We start from the raw sequence: 19,786 nt of genomic DNA on the forward strand, positions 1-19,786 counted from the left end.
GGCACATTAACCAGCATCTTAGCCACTTTGTCAAATGCCCATTTCCCTTGACGTCCATACTTTTTAACCACAGCTGTCACTTAACAACCCCTGAACTTCTGTTTACTCTACTAGAGGCTATGCTTTTGAGCAAAAGAATTCTAAAGTATGTAATACAGTCTCATACTTACTTGAGTAATTTTGAACTTAATAATTACTTGGTGCCAGGGAAAAAGCACATCCATGCCCCTTTTAACTGATGTTCAGAATAGAATGTTCACTCAGCTCAGTTTTCTTTTCCTCTCAGCTCTCTTTGACAGGAACTCCTCATACCTGCTACTCAGAACACCTTATCCTGCCCTGCTTCCTGTCTGTCGGACACAGGTCAGCACAAAGTCTACAAGACTTTTGCTTATGTAGCCATAAACCCAGAATATTTAAGAAAGTTCTCCAAACCCCTAGGTGCTGCTGCTTGAAACAGCTCTTCCCTGGTAAGCCAAACTCTGCCAACCAATTACCTAAACCAATCTTGGTGGCACCGGAACCTCTGCCTACTGAACACCTGTCACTGGGGTCCCTGCCACCCATTTGCAAAACCTGAACTGAGTTCCCAGCTCCTAGCTTCAGCCTGGCCCAGAACCAGCTGTTGTGGACACAGAGTGAGAGAACTGGTGGGTGGAAGTTCTTTCTCTGTATTTCAAGTGAAATATACTGTGTAATGTCACACAATGATGTGACGACCTACTGAAGTATTTCCCATCATCCAGTGACACATGTCTATTTTTTTTCTTTTTTTTTTTATTACATTGTATTATGTGACTCAGTTTTATAGGCACTGGGATTCTCCCCACCCCTCCCCAAACCCTCCCCCATGGTGGATTCCTACTTGCTGCGTTTCCACAGTTCAAGTTCAGTTGAGATTCTTTCATTGCAAGCATATATTAAGCATAGAGTCCAGTATCTTATTGTCCAGATAAGTTCAACTGCTTCTTGGGGAGACCATCTCTGGCCTGAAGGTAGAGCCGGCAGAGTATCATCCCGATCAATTAAAAGCCCCAACATGACATCAGCAACAATTCATAACGTTATGGAATTAGTGGACATAGTACTGAGTAACCAACATGTTAAAAAAAAAATGCAAGTTCTTAACCACAACTTGCGACTTCTTCATTGACATTTCGATTTTAGTTTACATACAACCGGGTTCTATACACCTTAAAATGGCTATAGATTACTATTCAGTTGTCTCGTGTCTATTTTCAGTGTAGTATTTAGCTTTTTATAGCATTGAAGCGTAATTTTGGTGAACCTGGCCTTTTTTTTTGGGGGGGGGGGAAGTCTTGTTATAACTCTAACAAGACATATGTCAACAGTTTAGGTGCAGAACAGTTTTATGGAGGGGTGGTGCAGAGAAATCTTCAATGCCCTAGTGAGGAGTAACTAATCTTTGAAAAATGTCTATTTTTAAAAACCATGTCATTTCACTTTTTCACAATATTGGGCCATCCATCCATCTACCTACCACCTTTAGGACCTTTAGAAACCACCTTTTTATTTTTGGAGCCTATACCCCAGGATGCAGCTTTTTTAGATGCTTATTGGTGTTGCTAAAATACCATCCTGATTGAACCCTTGAAAACAAACCTCTTGTTAATCTTCATTCTTGCTAATCTTCATATTTGGACATCAACTTTCCAAAACATAGTTTGATTTTGCTTTTCCCTTTTAAATGAGATGCATATGTAAATAAATTATCACCTCGCAGGTCTATAACGAGTGCTCAGTAAACACTTCTGCTTTTGCTCTAACTGCCAGACAGGATGCTAAGCAAGGGGAAGAAGACAGATGTGAATGAGCCATGCCATGCTGTCACCACACCTAACATGGATGCAGGCAGAACCAAGGAGACACGGGTTGAAAGGATGGGAAGGCTGACAGCAGAGGCAGCAGCAAGAGCAGGAAAACGCCCACACTGGAAATCTCAGGCAGCTTCTAGTTACCCACCATTGCTGGTCCAGGTCTCGCAAGGCTGGGCAGGTGGGCAGCGAATCTTAAGGGCATTTGTGTGTTACTAAGGTGTTTGGAATGAAGACTTCTCTAAAACCTTACCAGTGAAGTCACGGGTGCGATCAAGAAAAGACAAACACAGTAACAGGGCAGACTGATGAGAAAGAGGTAGAGCTCAGTGCAGAGGCTCCTGCACCGATCAGGGGGAAACAGTGACAGCGTGAAGAAGCATCACAGAGGATGGAGAGGAGATGGTCAAGTTGCAACCAACCTAATAAATAAGGCTTGCTGAGAGTTGGGACATGGCAAGTTCTGAAGGTGTCCAAGACAAGGGGGTAGCACGGCTGATTCCCCTGAAAGTTGGGGCCATTCACTAAACTAGAAAAATTGAGATGGAGCCAAGATTTTGTAGGAAAGGTACAAGTTCACGTTGGAGGTATAGATTCTGTGAGCTCTGATTCAACAGAATTCCAGCTCAGTACTTGAGGGAACAATTTGGAAGTCACCAAAACAGGTGATGGTATAAGTAAAGGGAAATCATATTACTTATTGATAGCATTCATTGAAAAAATATATAAGCTCCTTTTTTTTTCCACAGAGGGAAACAGATGAAGATTTGGCTCCAACCATCCGTTTAACATTATCTCCTGTCACCCCACAACATATATCTTACTGTGAAATCACATCACAATACCTATAATTTCTCGAAGAGCTGTCAAACTCCAATGCTCTCCCCTAAATTTTCTTCCTGGAAAATCCTCATGCGGCCTTGAACTCTAAATCAAATGTCACTGGTAACTGAGAAGCCTTTGGTAATCTGACCAGTTCCTGCCCAGTAGTCCAGGTACAGTTCGCTGCTCCCTCCCTCCCTTTCACCACCGGGTCGCTGGGCCTCCATCATTAACATTTAGTTGCTAGGAAGAAAATTCCACAGCAACACAGGAAAAGGTACCAAAGTCTCTGTACAGAATGAGTGCATCAAGGAACGCATCCTGTGGCTGCATACACATCACTGAACTCTGAAGAGCCCTCAGTGCCACCTGTGCTTGGCAACAGCTGCAGAAGGCTGTGAGTACAATGTGCTACCGTAGTGTGACCCTCTCAGGACTTTACACTATTCCTGCATGACCAGCCTTCATGTTGACACAGCTGATGCAGTGAAAACAGTGCAATCACTTAGAATAGTAACTGCTATAAATAAACTTTTGTCTCTTGGTGAAAATACAACTGTGTTTCAATCCAGGCAAAACAGACAGCTAGAACAAAGCCAGAGAAGTTGCACACAGATTAAGTGTGGAGCATTATGGCATTATGATGTAGTTTCTCCCTTGGGAATGGTAACCCACGGACAGTACATAAATACTCAGGAAAGTCTGTATTTGTGGAGTGCCCAATACAGAAAAGCATATTCCTAGTGGACGGGAGGCAGGGTTCCTACCTGGGTTGGAAATCAGAGATGTAATTTCTATTCTGTATATGTGTTGAAAAAGTACACTGTACACCATGAAAACAAACATAAACTGTATGCCACCCAAAAAATTTTTTAAAAAAGAATACATTAAGAAAAAGATTCAAAATTATAAATGACAACAATTCCTTCTAGAATCACCAGTTCCTCCTGCCATGGGAGGAACCAAGAGGGACAACCTATAAATCCTTACCTGTGCCAACATCAAAAGACCTTGAAGCTGCTGTTCCTCCTGGTCTCTACTCCACTGTAAAAAATGAAGATTTCTGACACTCTTGTCCTACTCTGCTAGGAAAGACTTGCACAATTTTGTCAAGACACTGAAATACACATTCACGTGGTCTGAAGTTGCAATGACAAATATATCATCAAAGGAAAAGAAGTCACAGTTGCTTTGTTCTTCAAACTGACCACTCCTTCAGTGAATCTGTTCATTTTCATTCTTGAGAAACAGTTGAATAAGTGTACTACATGTTATACATAAGTCTAAATATCATACAGCAATTTACTTGATGTGGCTCAAGAATGAGAACTCAAATACAGAACTCAGAAAACTATGAGTAGAAAATCTACTAGACACACATTAGAAAGCTAAGCTTACTTAGCCTCAACTCTATATAAACAGAGTTACCCTCAAGAGCCTAAAAGAAATTTGGTACTAAGCATCATCTGTCTTGGAACTAGCAAGAGGAATGTGGAATGAGAAAACGCTTAGTCCCAAGCCCTGCAATAATTAAGCTGGAGGAGCTGAGTAATCCATGATACAACCCAATTATGAAGCAGTAATCACCAAAAAGGTCTAATACTTCAGACAAACCTTTTTTTCCCCAAGTTAGTTATGTTTTAATTTACTCAGCTGTTTAAAGTTTCAGCTTTCTTTTCTAGACATGCTGTGACCATGTATTCTGTCTAAAGAATTAAGTTAGCAAATTCTTTCGTGTGTGTGTGTGTGTGTGTGTGTAAGGCACAATTACACAGAGGGAAGGACACAGAAAGAGAGTTAGAGAAATCTTCCTTCTGCTTGTTCACTCCCCAAATGGCCGTGTGGCTGGAGCTGGGCCAGTGGGCAGTCAGGATTCAGGAGCTGCCTCTGGGTCTCCCTTGTGGGTACAGGGGCTCAGGCATCTGGCCCATCCCCCACTAATCTCCAAGCCATTAGCAGGGATCTGGATTGGGAGCTGAACAGCCAGGACTTGAACTGGTGCCCACAAGGGATGCCAGAACCACAGACAGAGGGTTAACGTCCTATGCCATGGTGTCAGTACCCAAGTTACAAAATTCTAACTTCACTGCTTAGGTCTACTGTTGTAGACTGTAATCTAAGCACGGACTTTAGCCTGTAACAATTCATTATCCCTTCATCCATTTGCAAGGTAACAGATTTCTTCTAATCACTCAACAACAAACAACAACAACAACAAAAACATTATGTGGTAAGATTATAAGCCTAATAGTTTGTAAAAAGAAAAAAATGTAATAATGACAATATGACCTAAATCAAGATGATTTTACAATGACAGATGTCAGTTAGTTACAAGACGAAATTAGTGGTATCCTCAAAAATGTAATTTGAGGGTAGCATAGTAAAAAGGCATTTGCAAAGGCATGGCAGGGTTCGGGGAAACTACAAGAGATAGTGCAGTGGCTTTAGCCATAACACTAGATAGGGTACAGCTGTCAGGCTGGGGAGGACACAGCCACCAGAATGTAGACTGCGGGGTTACAGAGCAGGCTGCCTGCCCAGAATGGGGCCTCCAGATAGGGAAGGAGACCTGGTTAAGAGACAGGCCAAGCACTAAACAGCACACTCTGTCTCCCCACTCATGAACTTATGTCCATCTGAAAATCCCATTGGCCACGTCTCAGCCAGAGGTCAGAACCCACTTAATGGGTGGGCTAACTCACACCAGAGGTCAGACAGGGTTCTCAACCTAGAAGAGGCAGTGGATGGCAGAGCAGATCTGAAAACTGGAATCCGCATTTCAGCCCTGGTACCCAAACACTTATCAGAGTAGATTAGGTAATGAAGATGTATCTGTTCATCTAGAAAGGAAGCCGAGCCTTGTGTGTGTTAGGTTAGGTTAAGGCCATACTCAAAGCCAGCATGTGTTGCCTCCTGCTCACTCAACTTTCTTTCCCACATCATTTATACATTAGTGGATGCTTCAAGATTAATGCTCTCAAGAAGTGTGTGATCTGCACGCTAGTTTTGGTTACCTTACTTTCCTCGTTGTTTTCAAAGTACTAGGTTCCTTTCCAGCATTAGAAACTCTATAAAAGCAGACTTTAAACCTCTCACAACTCCATGGTTTACTCCAACTCATGGCCCTGCATCACATGAATGCTGCTCACTGGTCTGCCAGCACCCTACATCAGGGGACTGTGCTGAGTAGAGGCCACATAGGCAAAGCCAGATCTTCTGCAAACACAAGCCCCTAACCTCTGTTAACCTCTATTAACTGCAGCACAGTAAACCTTCAGTCTTTTATTATGAACTAATTTACCTACACAACAGGATCAAAGATTGATCTATCCAGCCAAACATATTGAGCATACAGTACAAGCCAGATGCCATGCTAGATACTTGCACAAGAAGACAATTCTTACCCCAGCCAACAACTGAACTTCTACAGCAATGAGCTGCTAATTGTCCAGAGAGTAGATGAAAATGTCCTAATTACCAAGACAGACTCCAGGCACACCTGCTGGAGTGCAGTCACGATCCTGGCCCTCAGGAATATCTCGCCCTCATTCTAGCCAGACTGTTCTGCACCTGAACAGTGGCTATAACCCCATAATAGTACATGTCATCCTGAACCTGATTTCATTCCTTGAGACAGTCAGCGATGCTGCCATTTCCCCCTCCCTTCATTAGGGTTCCTACTTGCATATACGAGTCCTTGTACACCAGGGCTGGCCTCAAACAGATCAAACAGGGCTCTGTCCCTGCAGGCTTTTTCTTAGGAGACACTCATGCCCATTCCAGACTGAAGCAGCACTCGGTAATCATTCGCCTTTTCCAGGGACGAGGCAAGTAAGCTGGCATAGCTACTCCTTTTCATACTGTGCAAGTGTCCAATTTGCATTTTAAAAAATCTATTGTACAATGCATCACGCAGTGAGGTTTGCCAAAAAGCGAGGAGAAGGAAAAGGGAAGGAAAGAAAAGCAAAATAATGTTGGTTTTCTACATGCGAGTTTTACATCATTTTGGGAAACCATCAACATGGATTAAATTTCTGCACTAATTTGGGAGTTTCGCCATTAACACAACAATACAAAACCACCCATTAGTCTTATGATAATCAGATCTGAAAGCAATCTATTTTTGTGATAATTATAAAAAATTAATTTCACTAAAATTGCAAATACTTACCCTTGTGGTGCTTACTTCCTGCTGTTTCTTAAAAATACCCCCTAAACGTTTACCTGGCTGCACAACACTGCTGGTTCCTTGCCAGGAGGCGCTGTGAGCACATGGGACTTCTGCCATTCGAAGCACTTAAGACACGTTATGGCAAAGCAATCGCTGGGAGCGACTCACAGCCCTCTTCCCACCGAACCAATCTGTAAAGCTGGGAGGGCGCTGCTGTATTTCCTAGCAACAGGAGTAAACACTGACTCCTTCCAAAGCCAGAGATCTGTAACCACGTTAATCTGTGAATACTCCACTTAATTAAAGATTATACTTTTAAATTGTATTTTTAGTGCACAATAGTACTGCGAAATTATGAGTATCAGCAGCTAAGTGTGCTTACGTCTGCAGAACTCGTGGAATGAAAAAGAAACATACCCTTCCATCTAGCTATGACTGCTCTGCTCAGAGGCGCTCTGCTACAAGTTCACAGGCCTTGCAGTTCATTGGAATTCTATGGTGAGCACACAGCTTGGAGACCTCATTTATGAAAATTCCTTTAAACCTTTCACCACTTTGACAAATCCAGTCCAAGTTCACTGAGCCAATTCAAAAGTAGCTCTCAGCCTTTTTTTTTTAAATGGGTTTTCAATTACACCAACACAGCACACCACAGCTGCCCTGTTTGAAGCGAATTCTAGATGCAGAGGGCCCCAAGGTCTGTTTCAAGGGACCCAAACTAAAGCAGCTTTCCTAAAGCTGGCGTCAATAGATGCAAGCTTTGTGTATGTGGAACCGCCCCCACCTTACTACAGACAAGATCACCACACCACTTACCATGGCTTCTGTTATTACGTGAAATGTTAGGATCTTTTCAAATCTAAAGATTTACTCTGCAAAAATACTGCACCTCACCCTCAAACTGTTCCAGGAATTGTGCAAAGCATTTTCTCACTTCATTCTCCCGACATAGTAGGAGAATGCTGCACAGGTTGAAACAGCTCATCAACGGAAAAGCTGAGGTTGGCCCTCATTCTGCTCTCAACTTCCTTGCACCATGTAAATGAACCTCAGATCACTACAGTCTTTTCTGAGGCAGAAATCTCCTTTAAAAGTTCCAATGACTCAAGAGACAAAATATGAGTATTTCCTTCCACTTGCAAACTCCGCATTTATTTGAATATGTGGTGAGGGTGGTTTTCCAAGCAAGCGATCATTTTGGCATGGTTCTACAGATTATCTTAAGAGACACTTATCACTGGGGACAGGCAAGCAAGCCGTGAGTTGCTGAGAAGTGCTTGTCTGTGAGAGATTGAAGTCCTGGATGCGCAGAGGTGAACCTACCAGGCAGGCTACCGCTCTCACACCCTCTTCTGGGGTAGCCGTGACTCCGGGGCTACTGGTAGCACAGTGTATTCACAGCAGCCGCTCAGGCATCCCCTGCATTCGGAGTCCACCCTGGCATGCTGAGCATGCTCTATGTCAGCCGCCCTTCAGTAATTGCAGCAGCCAGCGTGTTGGATGCAGGAGTATTCACTGCTTTGTTGCTTCTCTCCTGTTCTGTTATCCATCCCATTTATGAGACCCATTACAACCTAATCTTGGAGCTCTTTGTAAGCTCCTCCAGTATTCAATATTAGAAGAGCTCAAGTCAAAAGCTACACTGGATGTGTATAGGCTCAGCCGACCCTCAGTGAGAGGCGCATGACTGGGCATTCTGACTGGTTCCAGGATGGTCCTGCAGCACTGTGGGTGGAGCTGGGAGATGGAATGGGGGCTCTGAGACAGGACAGCCCCCATACACCACATCCTTCAGCCCTTGGGTCACACATAACCCCTCCCCAAACGTTCACACATCATCACTGTACTTAGTGCTGGTTCTGGGCCTTCAAACACTGACCATCAGCCCTAGGGGAGGTGGGATGACAGACATCACCCCCATCCTCAAAATCCCAGGCTGAGGTGCACGGGTGTCCACAGAAGCTGAGTGCCCAGGGAGGCTGGAAGATGGTAGACCCTTCAGGGTTCTTGTCTGCAGTCTACTAGGTAAGGCCACTGGCCACTGAGGCTCCAGAACACTGAAAATATAGCAGGCCTGAGGTGGGATCCAGCAAAAAAAAAAATGCCGAATGTGAAAAACAGAGTATGAAAAAAGATTGTCAGGTATCTGGCTAATGAATTTTTCGATTGACTACGTGTGGAACAGCCAGTGGTTTGGACAAATCTGGTAAGGGAAATATATTAAAATCAAACCCACCTGTTTCCTTCGACTTTTCTTAAGGCACCTACTGGAAATATGAAATCATCTGTGTGGCTCAGCTTCCTGACCTACTGCATTTCCATTGCGCAGGGCTGGTCAAAGCCACCAGGAGACAATGCTGAGGTGAACACCCTGGCGAGGCCATTTGTGGACAGATCAGCACACAGGGAGGCCATGGGGAGCGTGAGGAGGGTGGAGACCTGTGGGTGCTCATTGCCGGAGGGGTGTTTGCCTGCCAGGTCCGCGTGTAGGGAAGAAAGTCCTGGCCATAAACACCAGGATGGCAACATCTGGAATATACCAAGAGCAGCTTCTACCACGGACAATCCACGAGTTAGCCCTGTCCTCACGTCACCTGTGCTGAGGGCACTTGGTCACTCTCGCCTTCTCAACTGCAATTGGGAAGACCGAGATGAACTCCTCGGCTCGAGAGTTGCCCCCAACTGTGGCAGATGCACCCACGCAGGACCAAAGCCCTAGAGAAGCACACCAGGCTTTGGGACAAAAGCTTCAAAGCTGCAAAACGTAACGGAACTTGAGTCAAATACTTCCTTTCTCATAAAACTTCTAGCACTTTATTTAAATATTTATTAGCTCTCCTCCTGGCAAAATAGAAGCAAAACGGCAGTAGCATGAGCTTAGGTCCTCATCTGTCTGCTTGCCTGTGACTGCAGCACAGAGCAGGCATGCAGAGGCCTCAGTCAACGTCTGCAGAAAGGGTCACAGGGAGACCCTGCGGTCACGTCATTGATGGGAATGAGGCAGGAGCTCAGCTGCCAGGCTGGCACTCCGTAGCATTCTGTCACGCATGTGAGAAGGTTGAGAGGGAGGAGGACAGCAGAGGAACTCCCAGCTGCCCTGCCCCTGGGTTGGCACGTGCCAGGAGGCTGCTGCAGCAGAAGCAGCCACTTAACCTATATTCAACAGGGATGCTGTGGCAGATGGAAGTCAGGACTCACACAGGCCCCAGGATGCCTTGACAGGCCTCTGTGGCATAGGCAGGAGGGGAGACCAGCAAGGCAGCCTGAAGCTGCTGGGACCAGAACTGGGTTCTGCACTGAACTCCTCTCCTGGCACTTGCGAGCTGGGTGGCTGAGTAAGTCCCTGCTCTCGGCCCCATCCTCCACCCTTTGAACAGCTTGGAGCGTGTGGCCTAGATGGCTGGAGAGCTCTCCTATGCTGCTCACGGAGGTCTGGTCCACAACAAACACTGCAAACACTGTCTTCCTCTGGAAGACAGTTTTGGAACAGGGATCTGAACCTGGAGCACAGAGAGTTCCAGAAAATCCAGACAAGACATAGAGGTTCCTCAGCACCTCAGAAACGAAGTACAAGGGGTGTGTGCATGTGCATCTTGTTCTCTGAGGAAAAAAACACACAGACTTCATGAGAATTACACAAGGTGCTCACACCGAGCACAAGTTAGGAACCATGGTGTGTCTGGGGCTTCCAAAGTGTGAAGTTCCTTTTAATGTATCTACAGAATATTCTAGCATTTTCTATGTCTTCTCCAGACACACCCTGCACACTTCAAGATAATGTCCACAAAGGGTTCCCAGGGTAGGGCAACAGCACACCAAAGGACTACCCTCCGGGATGTCTAAGGTGGAGACTCATCCTAATTTCAACTTTGTACCAGTGCACTTACCTCTTTAAATGAATCTTTTCCCACAGTCTATCTGACATAGCCTATGCCCAAGGGAGACAGCTAGGATAGTTCAGTAACTTTAAAATCTTTTTTGTTTTGCACTTTATTTGCAAGACAAAGAGAGGGGCAGGTAGAGCAGAGTAAGCCAGAGCCCAGCCTCCTGGGACAGAGCGCTGGATCAAGTCCCAGCTCCCTGGCTTCTGATCCAGCTTCTTGCTAATGCTTGTGAGAAGGTAGTGAAAGATGGCCCATGTTCTTGGGCCCCTGCCACTCACACAAGACACCAGACAGAGCTCGGAGCTTCTGGCTTCTGCCTGGTTGTTGTGATCACTGGAGAGTAAACCAGGAGAATGGGAGACCTCTGTTTATCCTTTGACGGGGGTAGACATATGAGGGCAACTCTAGACATTCACAGAAAATTAAAAATAAAAGATGAGATCAGTTTGGGCAAAAAAAAATTTTTTAGATGCATGCAGTTTTCTCAGACGTGTGTTTTCCATGGACTTTTCTGAAGACCCCTCAGATGCATACATGTCATACATGTATGCATACATCTTTTTTTCCTACCAAAGCTAGCTTAACTTTTCATTGTTTCTCTATAACCTTTCTGTCGTACCCTGGGCTACCCAAGACTGTACCACGGGGTGAAGTGGGAGGTGGAAGGGCCACCCTCAGTTGGGCTTTGAGAAGGCAGACGCTCAGCAGGCCAGGAAGGGTAACCACCCCAACTCCAGGACAACAGCAATGCAAAAGCATGAAGATGAGGGAGTAAGAGAACAAGCGCAGGAGAGAAGAGAGGAAGCAAAGCCCAAGGCAGCCCGGGGATGGCATGAGCACGCTGAGGTCCCCGTGCCCCTGCAGCCCATCACGGGCAACCTTGGGAGTCACAGCTCAGAGTCGGGGCTTTCCCCAAAGCTGTGATAAAGTTCTACCTGGATATTAGCTGGGCATTTCAGAGCCTAGAGGTGAACTTCTCAGAGGTGACCTGTGACGAGTGATAAGCAAGGGGAGGAAAGGCCAAGAGGTGCAGCGGGGGTCTTGGTGACTGATGAGCTGGAGGAAAGGCAGAGGTCAGATGCAGATCGTTCCCAGGTTTCTGGCTCAGGGAAGAGGGAGAGAACGATGCATCCTGCCCCGAAAACAAATGGAATGGGAGACAGCCGTGACTTCTGCTGGCACAGCATACATCCCTGCTTCCCCAGCCTTTCTTTCTAAAGCCACCCCTCCCCACTCTGGGGTCATGTGGCTCTGGAGGGTTTTGCTGACCACACTCTTATGCGCCTCCTCCACCCCCAAGCCTCACACAGCACACAGTCGCCCTGCCCTTCCAAAGGGTTACAAGACCAAACGCAGAACCAGAAGGAATCCAAGTGGCATGGTCCACGTCTCTGGCCACAGGAACTCCAGGTGTGCACTGGGATCACAGGGGTTGACCGCCAAGAACTATGACCTGGGCTTCTCCCACTTGCTACCATGAGGCTGACAAACACAAGGAGGAAAGACAATTATGTTCCAAAAATGGGAGGAAAAGCTTATTTTCATGAGTGGCAGATTTGAGAAACAGAGAAAAAAAACCCAACCCTGTGTGACTGACAAGAGTGTCTTAAAACATTTAAATCTACAAAAGGCACTTAGGGACTTCTTCTGTCCTGAATAATAAAAAGCCCGACTGGAATGTTTTAGAAAATGTTACTGCACCAGATAATGGCACATTCACTCATTCAATTAACATTTATGGAGTATCTTCAGGGTTCTTAGCCTCATGCAGTAAAAACTATAAAAGTGTATGCTGGCCTTGAGCTGGACCATCCCGGCCCTTCCATAAAGAGCAGCTGTGCATGCTGTTTAGACTGACTATGTGACGTCAGCGAGGCCAGGTGTTTGTCTGGCTCAACAGCTGCACTTGGAGGGCAGGACACCACCTGAGTATGTGTCTGGCCTTCTATAAAATCAGACTGGTGAAGCAGCAACTCGAATGAGCCCCAGGCGAAGGAGAGAAAGACAATGTGTTTAGCATTCCTCTAACCTCTAATAAAATGTCCACTAACATTTATGGAGCAGCCTGGATGAAACGCTGGGCCAGACTTTCATTTCTTTACCTTTCACCAACAGCACGACTGTGACTGTGCTTATGCACCTGTAACTCCATGTGAATACATATAACTCGTCACTTCCTGCGCCGTCTTGGCCACAGCAAGGCCAACTGTCCACAAGGCAGTGTCTGCTGGCCCTGGTGGCCATCCCCATGTCTAGCAGCAGAGCTGTCCATCGTGGCTCTCGCATGGGGTCACACCAATGCTGCTGCCATAGCACTCAGGACGCACAAACACTGCTTCCTTTCCTGGAATGTTGGGTGCAAGGGCAGACCTCTAGCTGTGCCAAAGAATGTCAGTTTGCTCTTGGACCCCCAACGCAGCCCGTTCCCTTGATAAAAGTGATCCTTCTGTCTTCCCTTTGCATTGTCAGGGAACCTCCAACCTCATGCATTGCTCTACAATGACAGAGACTGACCTATAGCCAAGAGTCCACTGCAGCTGAAACACCACACACTAACATTCATAACCTACACCGCAGCTTGTAAAGTACTTTCACATTCGATTTATCTCTTTTAATCAACCTTTCTGGTACTGAACTTTTCTCCTCCCTCAAAATAAATCACCTATTGATTTCTCTATTTCTCACAACAGCACAATCATTCTTTCAGTCACTTAAGCTTTCTAAAATCTCAGAATGATTTTAGGTCTATGCTTTCATTAAATTCCTTGTAATCAGTCGCCTAATCCTAAACACAGGAGCTCCCAGATCAATCTTTTCATGTCCATTTTGCCCACGACCACCCGTCCCAGAAGCTGCTCACCTCCCAATAGCACTCCGAAGACTTTGCCTGCTGTCTCCAGGCCCTGTCCGAACGACTGTCAGGAGGCGGCTGGAGCCACAGCTGCTCCTGTCTCCTGCCCTTCTCTTCATGAGAAACAAGTGTTAGCACTGATGCAGCAGGCTGCCAAGTGGGTGCTCATCTGAAGCGGGAAGTCTTCCGACAACCCTGGAAACTCAGGTGGCCTTGTGATCTGACATGGTCAGTGGGGGAACGGCTGATGTGAGACAATGGACAGACTTCAACGTGGTGGTGGTTCTTCGGCTGCTCACAGAACACCGCTGACTGCCACGTGAGGCAGCCCTGCCTGATCTCCTGCAGAGTGGCAGCGACAGGGTTTGGTCACTTGGTCACCCTTGATAGCTGCCAGACACGAGTGAGGCTATCCCAGACCATCCTATCAGCCAAACGATGATGCCCATGGGCACCCAATTCAGACTGCCTTGAGAAGCACCCAGGGGAATCCAGGCCAATGGTCACCAGGACCATGGGCTTCTGAGCCTGTGTCCGGCGGCCCCCTCTTGGGATGGCCTGCTTTGCAGTCCTGGACAAGTGATGAAGATCTAAGCTGATTTGGTCCCTTTTATCTCTAATTCCTTTTCAAGTCCTGTTTAGCACCCCAGGTACTCAATCACAAGACATCTTCTTTCCTGCCCTGTATGATGATTTGATTTTTCATGTGTTCTCTACCCCCACTTCACAAGTGCAAGTACACACACAGAAAATACAGAATAACTCCTCAGGAATCGGTACTCTCCCAGGGCCCAGCCACCAACCCTATCAATTAGCAATCAGCACTTGAACATACATGTTGCTCATTGATTTTAAAAGCTTTAAAAAGAGCCACTAGGATGTAAGTCATAAATTAGGAAATCTGGTAGTCTCACCTATAAGTGTAACTCATGAAGGATAGGTACTCTACAGTAGCTGATTTTTTTTATTCATTTTTGGGAAATGACCTCCTGCAAATGAAACCGCAAAGCAATCAAGCACAAGGAAACAAGTGTGCAAAGGTAAAAGTTTCACAGAAGCAACTATTTGATTTTCATCAGGATATTGTTTTTCTTCCAGGACATGTATTTTTCCTATGTGGTTTTCAACTGTAAGCTGACAGATTGCCAAAAACCGAGGCTTCTTCTGCAAGTGTCACTGATTCTCTGGTTGCTCTTCAATTACATTTTGCATTTAAAAGAGAAATCCCCTTGTGTTTCTTATAATGATGCACCTGTTCCTTGGGAGAGTGCCTCTTTTGATAAAGAATGCTTCAACTTTGGCAAGAAAAATGGCTCCAGGCTTTTTGTGATAATATCAAAGATCACTTGTTTGTATTAAATGTTTGGGTGGGTTTCCCTCCTCCTAAGGGCAGTGAGTCGTGGCTGCAGTTCCACCATCCCCAGATGCTTGGCTCCTGTTCTGTTTTTCCATCATACACCTGCACCAGAGCAAGGACCTGCAACTAGCAAAGCTGGGATGCCACAGAGAAATTTTTTCTCTACTCACTTCCTTCTGGCTTCCACAAACACTAAATGTCAAATAAGTGAAACATTCCAAACACATCACCCAGCGACCTCTTCCTCCCCTACCAAATGCCTGCTAGGAAGAAAAGAAAGATTATGCACAAAAACACTGGCTTCTTTTGAAATCCCTTCTACATTCTGTTTCTGAGAAGAGGTGCCGCAGCATCTTTTCCCTTGATTCCACACCCAGAACTGTAAATCTTAAGCCGTGATCACCCTGTTGTTACCACTTTCCTGAGAGGCTTCTGTGATGGAGAACCAAAACCTACATCTTTTCCAAGTAATTTTAAAGACACCGTCAAAGTGTTTCTCTAACCTTTAACCAAATGAATTCAAATAAACACTGAGATGCATCCAAAACAACCAAGAGAGGCAGGGTGTAGGTTCAACTCCTGGCTGTTCCATTTCACACTCAACTTCCTGCTAACGCTCCTGAGAAGAGAGCCAGAGATGGCCTCTGCACCCATGTCCAGTCTCCTGGGTCAACCTGATCCACGCCCCCCCAACTTTGTGGCATTTGCTGAGTGAACCAGTGGATGGCAGACAGACCTTGGTAACCCTCTCTTTCAAATAAATCAATCTTCAGAAAGGAAACATGCTACAGACCCCGCTCGCCCACACACACCAGCACACTGCTCTCCTGCACTTTCTTTGCCTTCAGACGTTGAACACTTTAAAACGCAATGTCCCCTCCGTGATAACAGGCTGGATTCAGGTGGCGCGGCAAGGCTTGACAGAGCGGGCAGTGTGCCTTGGAGCCCTGACACAGCCTGCACACGCGCGACCGGCACAAACCTCCCCAGGCAACCCTCACTGCAGTCCGCGAAGTGCGCCCTAACCCTGGCCAGACTGCCCCCACAGCAGGCCTCCTCTGATGGGCACTTGTCAGTAACCAAAAGTAGCCCCTGCTGGCCTTCAACCCATCAAAAAGCAGACCTCCCCTTGGCTGCCAGGCTTCCTAATCAACTTTCCCAAGGAAAACGACGACGTTCCCACAGGAAAAAACAACATGCTTCCCCCACACCCCCCTCCTAGCGGTCCATTGAAAACCAGCAACAATGCTGTTGCCTTTTTGTTTCCCAAAGACTTTCTTCTTCCCTGCGAGCAGTAGCGTGTTCCTCCAAGAATGCTAGTATTTCCTGTGGAAACTGTATGGCTGCCAGTAACGGCTCGTAACGTGCCCCCTCTTCTCTCCGTCAAAAAGACATAACACAAAACGTGGCATCTGACAATGGCCCAAATTCGGTTCCCCCACTGACCACCTGCACAGAAAAAGTCATCACCCGGAGGGAAGGCCCCGCGAGATCGTTCCCTCCAGCACTGACGCGCGAGGAGAGCCTTGGGCGCAAGACCGCACCGGAGGGGTCGCCGGCAGCCGCGGGGTTCCGGGCTGGGGGGCTGCGCGGGGCGCCCCCTCGCCGCGGACCCGGGTGTCGGGGTGCTCCTGCCATTCCCAGTCCCGCGCTCCTCCGGCTCTCAGCTGCCGGGCGCCGCCACTCCGCCCATCCCCGGCGCCCGCGCGAGCCGCGGCGGCAGAGAATAACCCGCGAGGCGCTCAGGAGGTACAGAACAATCCCGTGGACGCCGGGCCGGGGCCGAGGCGTTACTATAGAGACCTCCCCGCCCGGGGCCGAGGCGCCGCGGCCGCCCGAACCGGCCGACTGGCGGCACAAAGGGGGCCCGGGGCTGGGGCAGCAGGGGCGACAGCGCCCGGGGTCGGCCGGGTGCAAACTTGGAAAGGCTGGGCCGCCCGCACCGCTGGCTCGGGACCTGGACTCACCGGGGCGGGGGCAGGGGTGGGGTGTCGCGGCCAAGGACCGACAGACGCGCGGTCGGACGGCGGCGAAGGCGGCGGGAGCAGAAACAGCAGCGCGGCGCTCGGCCGGGCGGTGGAGGCGCTGCCGCGGCCCCGCTACGTCACAATGCGGCCGAACTGCGGGCGCCGCTTCCCCGAACCCCCCACGGGCGCGCGCCGGCCGGGCCAGCCCCGGAGGAGCGTCCGCGGTCCGGAGCCGGCGCCGAGGAGCGCGGCGTGGACGCACGGCCGGGGTCGGGGGCGCGGCCGCCGCTGGCCAGGCTGCCGGAGCCGCCGCGCCCTCCGGCGTCGCCGGCCGCGACCTCGCTGCACACACACACACACACACACACACACCCTCACACACACACAGGGCTGGGCGCCCCGCTCGCCCCAAGGACAGAACCCTCCCCGCCCCGGAGGCGCCCCTTCGTCGTCCTTACCGCGGCACCCGCCAACCTGCTTGCTCGCCGTTACCTTTTCGCTCCCCGCCTCCTTTCCCCACCAGCCGGGTCCCTTCTCTCCTCCCCGCCTACTTTTTTTTTTTGCCCCCGCTTTCCACTTTCTCCTCCCACCCCTCTCCCCTGCCTCACGGCCTCGCCCCCCTGGAAGCGCAGACGCCCCTCACCGCGCGTCCGTGAGGCGCCCCGCGGGGCTGCCGCGTTCCCCCGGGGAGAGGCTACCAGGGTCGGGGACGCGCGGCGTCTCCTGCCGGACTCGGGGTCTCCCAGTCCCGGGCTCCCCCTGAGGGCTCTGGCGAGGGAGGCTTGGCCCAGAAGGTTCCGCGTGCCGTGTGTGGCAGGGAAAGGGAGCTTGGGTCTGAAATAACGGCTTCTAAGCTTTCTGAGGTGATATTCACTTCACTTTTTTTTTTTTTTTTATAACTGTGGGGCCGGCGGCGTCTCCCACCAGCCCACGCCCCCTCCGTGGCGTTGTTCTGACACTCCTGGTTCCGAGATGCCATCAGGCGAGTGGATGCCTTGATGGCCGTGCACAACCATCTCGCTGTTTGTTACCCCGTGGCAAGCTTTAAGTGATTTCTAGAGAAATCCCTCAGCCTGGTGAGACGGTGGTGAGAAGCCGGCTCAGCACTGCCCTTGAGGACCACACTCGGGTTCCCGGATTTGGCTGGCCAGTTCACAGGGCCGACCTGGCTCCCCTGCCGATCCCACAGGACACCATCCCGGGGAGCACCGCTCCCTCTGGGCGATGACACTGAGCTGTGTGTCCCCTGTGGGCCTGGCGTTTGAGAGTCTGTGTCCAGTGACAAGGAGGAACCCGGTTTTGGGAGCTTGATCGATTACCTTAAGGCAACTTGAAGTCCACAGGGACTGAGGAAAGGTGGGGAAGGAGGGTGGCTGGGGGCCCTCACCGTCCTGCTCTCTGTCCTGGCCCCGTGTGCCCCGTCACACCATAGTTGCTGAAGTGACATGCCGTGGAGTGGCAGAGGAGGACATTTCCACATGCTCTTAATTACACTTGCCACTGAAAATCTGGATTTTTTTTCTCTGCTTTGGACATCAGACAGCCAGGAGCCTGTCCTATGTCGCTCGTGTGTTGATCATAATTTGTCGTGTATAAGACTTCATGTCCATGGAAAGTGGTTTCACAATGTTAAAAATACACATTACTCCTCAGTAGAAAATATAAAGTCAGATGACATCATACAGCACTAAAAATACTTGAAAATATTGGGTTTAATTCACTCACATCTGGTTAAAATAAAAGTGCTTTTTTTTTTTGGCTAGTGTAAACTCTGAGGAAAACACATCTTGCTTCTATCCACTAGGTGGAAGTGGAATTGGTGTCACTATCGAGATGCCCAACAGAAAGTAGACCTTCAGTCCCATGCTCTTAAATATTTTGACACCACGCTCTTTTATTAAATCAGATTGTAGTTAATTGAAAAAACCCTTTACTAAGGAATTGTAACTGGGTATCTTTTCCAACTGTCCTAAAAATCCACTAATTCAATCTATGAGTCAGGTGTTAATTCAATATAAATGATTCAATGAGAAAAGCCTGGGCTGTGTTGTCTGAAAAGGAAAAAGAAATGGGAAAAAAAAGAAGAAATTGTATTGTCCTGGAAAAAATTATTTTGTTTTGGTGTAGCTGGAGCAGTTTGGCATGCCATCGTGTAAAAAGAAAAAGTCATCTTTGAGATGTTTCAGATAGTTCCTCCTACTTTTTTTTCTAGTTCCTTTGTTATGTTTTTCTGTTTCTAGTATGTTTTTGATTACATATTTACCATTGTTTCCATGAGATTATTTTTACTGTGATTTAAGCCGGTGCCTGTGTACACTTTCCCATGTAGGCTATGAGTTTGCTTTTGTTTGGACTGTGTGTTGCTTTGCTTCTCCTGTGCAAACCTTTGCCAGATCCAAACCACATGTCGATAATACACCAAGCGTGGCACTTGGGAAGTGGCTGAGTTACAACACAGAGGCTGGATGTTAAACCGAGTGGCAAGAATGCCAGCTTCCTCTATAGCATGTTGACTTTTTAAAACCAAGTCACACACTTGTCCTGGCCCTTGGATCATTGTTACTGACCAGCAGGCTGTGATAATGCCTTTTTCCTGGTTGGTACTGTTGAAACACCTCTGTAGCCATAGCTGGGGACCACAATCTGTTTTTCCAGATGCCTGGAACCCATCGGATGCCTGGCACCTATCGGGTACATTCTGGGAGATCAGTTAGCATCCTCCTGCTGCTTGTCGGCATCTTAGCCCCTACCATTCCGTCATCGCTTCCCATTATGATAGCAAGCAGTTCCTATTACAAGTGTTTGGGTCCTCAACCCTGAGCACATTTTTTATCCTCAGAGTTAGCTACTGAAAATAATTAGCAGAGAAGTGCAAATCACTGCCTATCATCTGCCAAAG

General features: G+C 48.0%; 1 protein-coding gene across 5 annotated transcripts in view; it reads right to left on the reverse strand.

Moving 5' to 3' along the window:
* The window catches only part of SNCAIP (synuclein alpha interacting protein), a 139,631-nt gene extending 121,492 nt beyond the window's left edge, over window positions 1–18,139 (reverse strand). For 3 of the 5 annotated variants that reach the window (XM_058677613.1, XM_058677609.1, XM_058677612.1), the window contains exon 1: window positions 16,888–17,039. The gene's annotated coding sequence lies outside the window, so the exon portion shown is untranslated. Of the gene's footprint in view, window positions 1–16,887; window positions 17,040–17,345; window positions 17,386–17,918 lie in introns of those variants that run through there. The other 2 variants (XM_058677610.1, XM_058677611.1) reach the window with 2 other exon arrangements.
* Window positions 18,140–19,786: the final 1,647 nt, after the last annotated feature.

The sequence above is a fragment of the Ochotona princeps genome, chromosome 19 (assembly GCF_030435755.1).
Source record: "Ochotona princeps isolate mOchPri1 chromosome 19, mOchPri1.hap1, whole genome shotgun sequence".
In the NCBI taxonomy this organism is placed as follows: Eukaryota; Metazoa; Chordata; class Mammalia; order Lagomorpha; family Ochotonidae; genus Ochotona; species Ochotona princeps.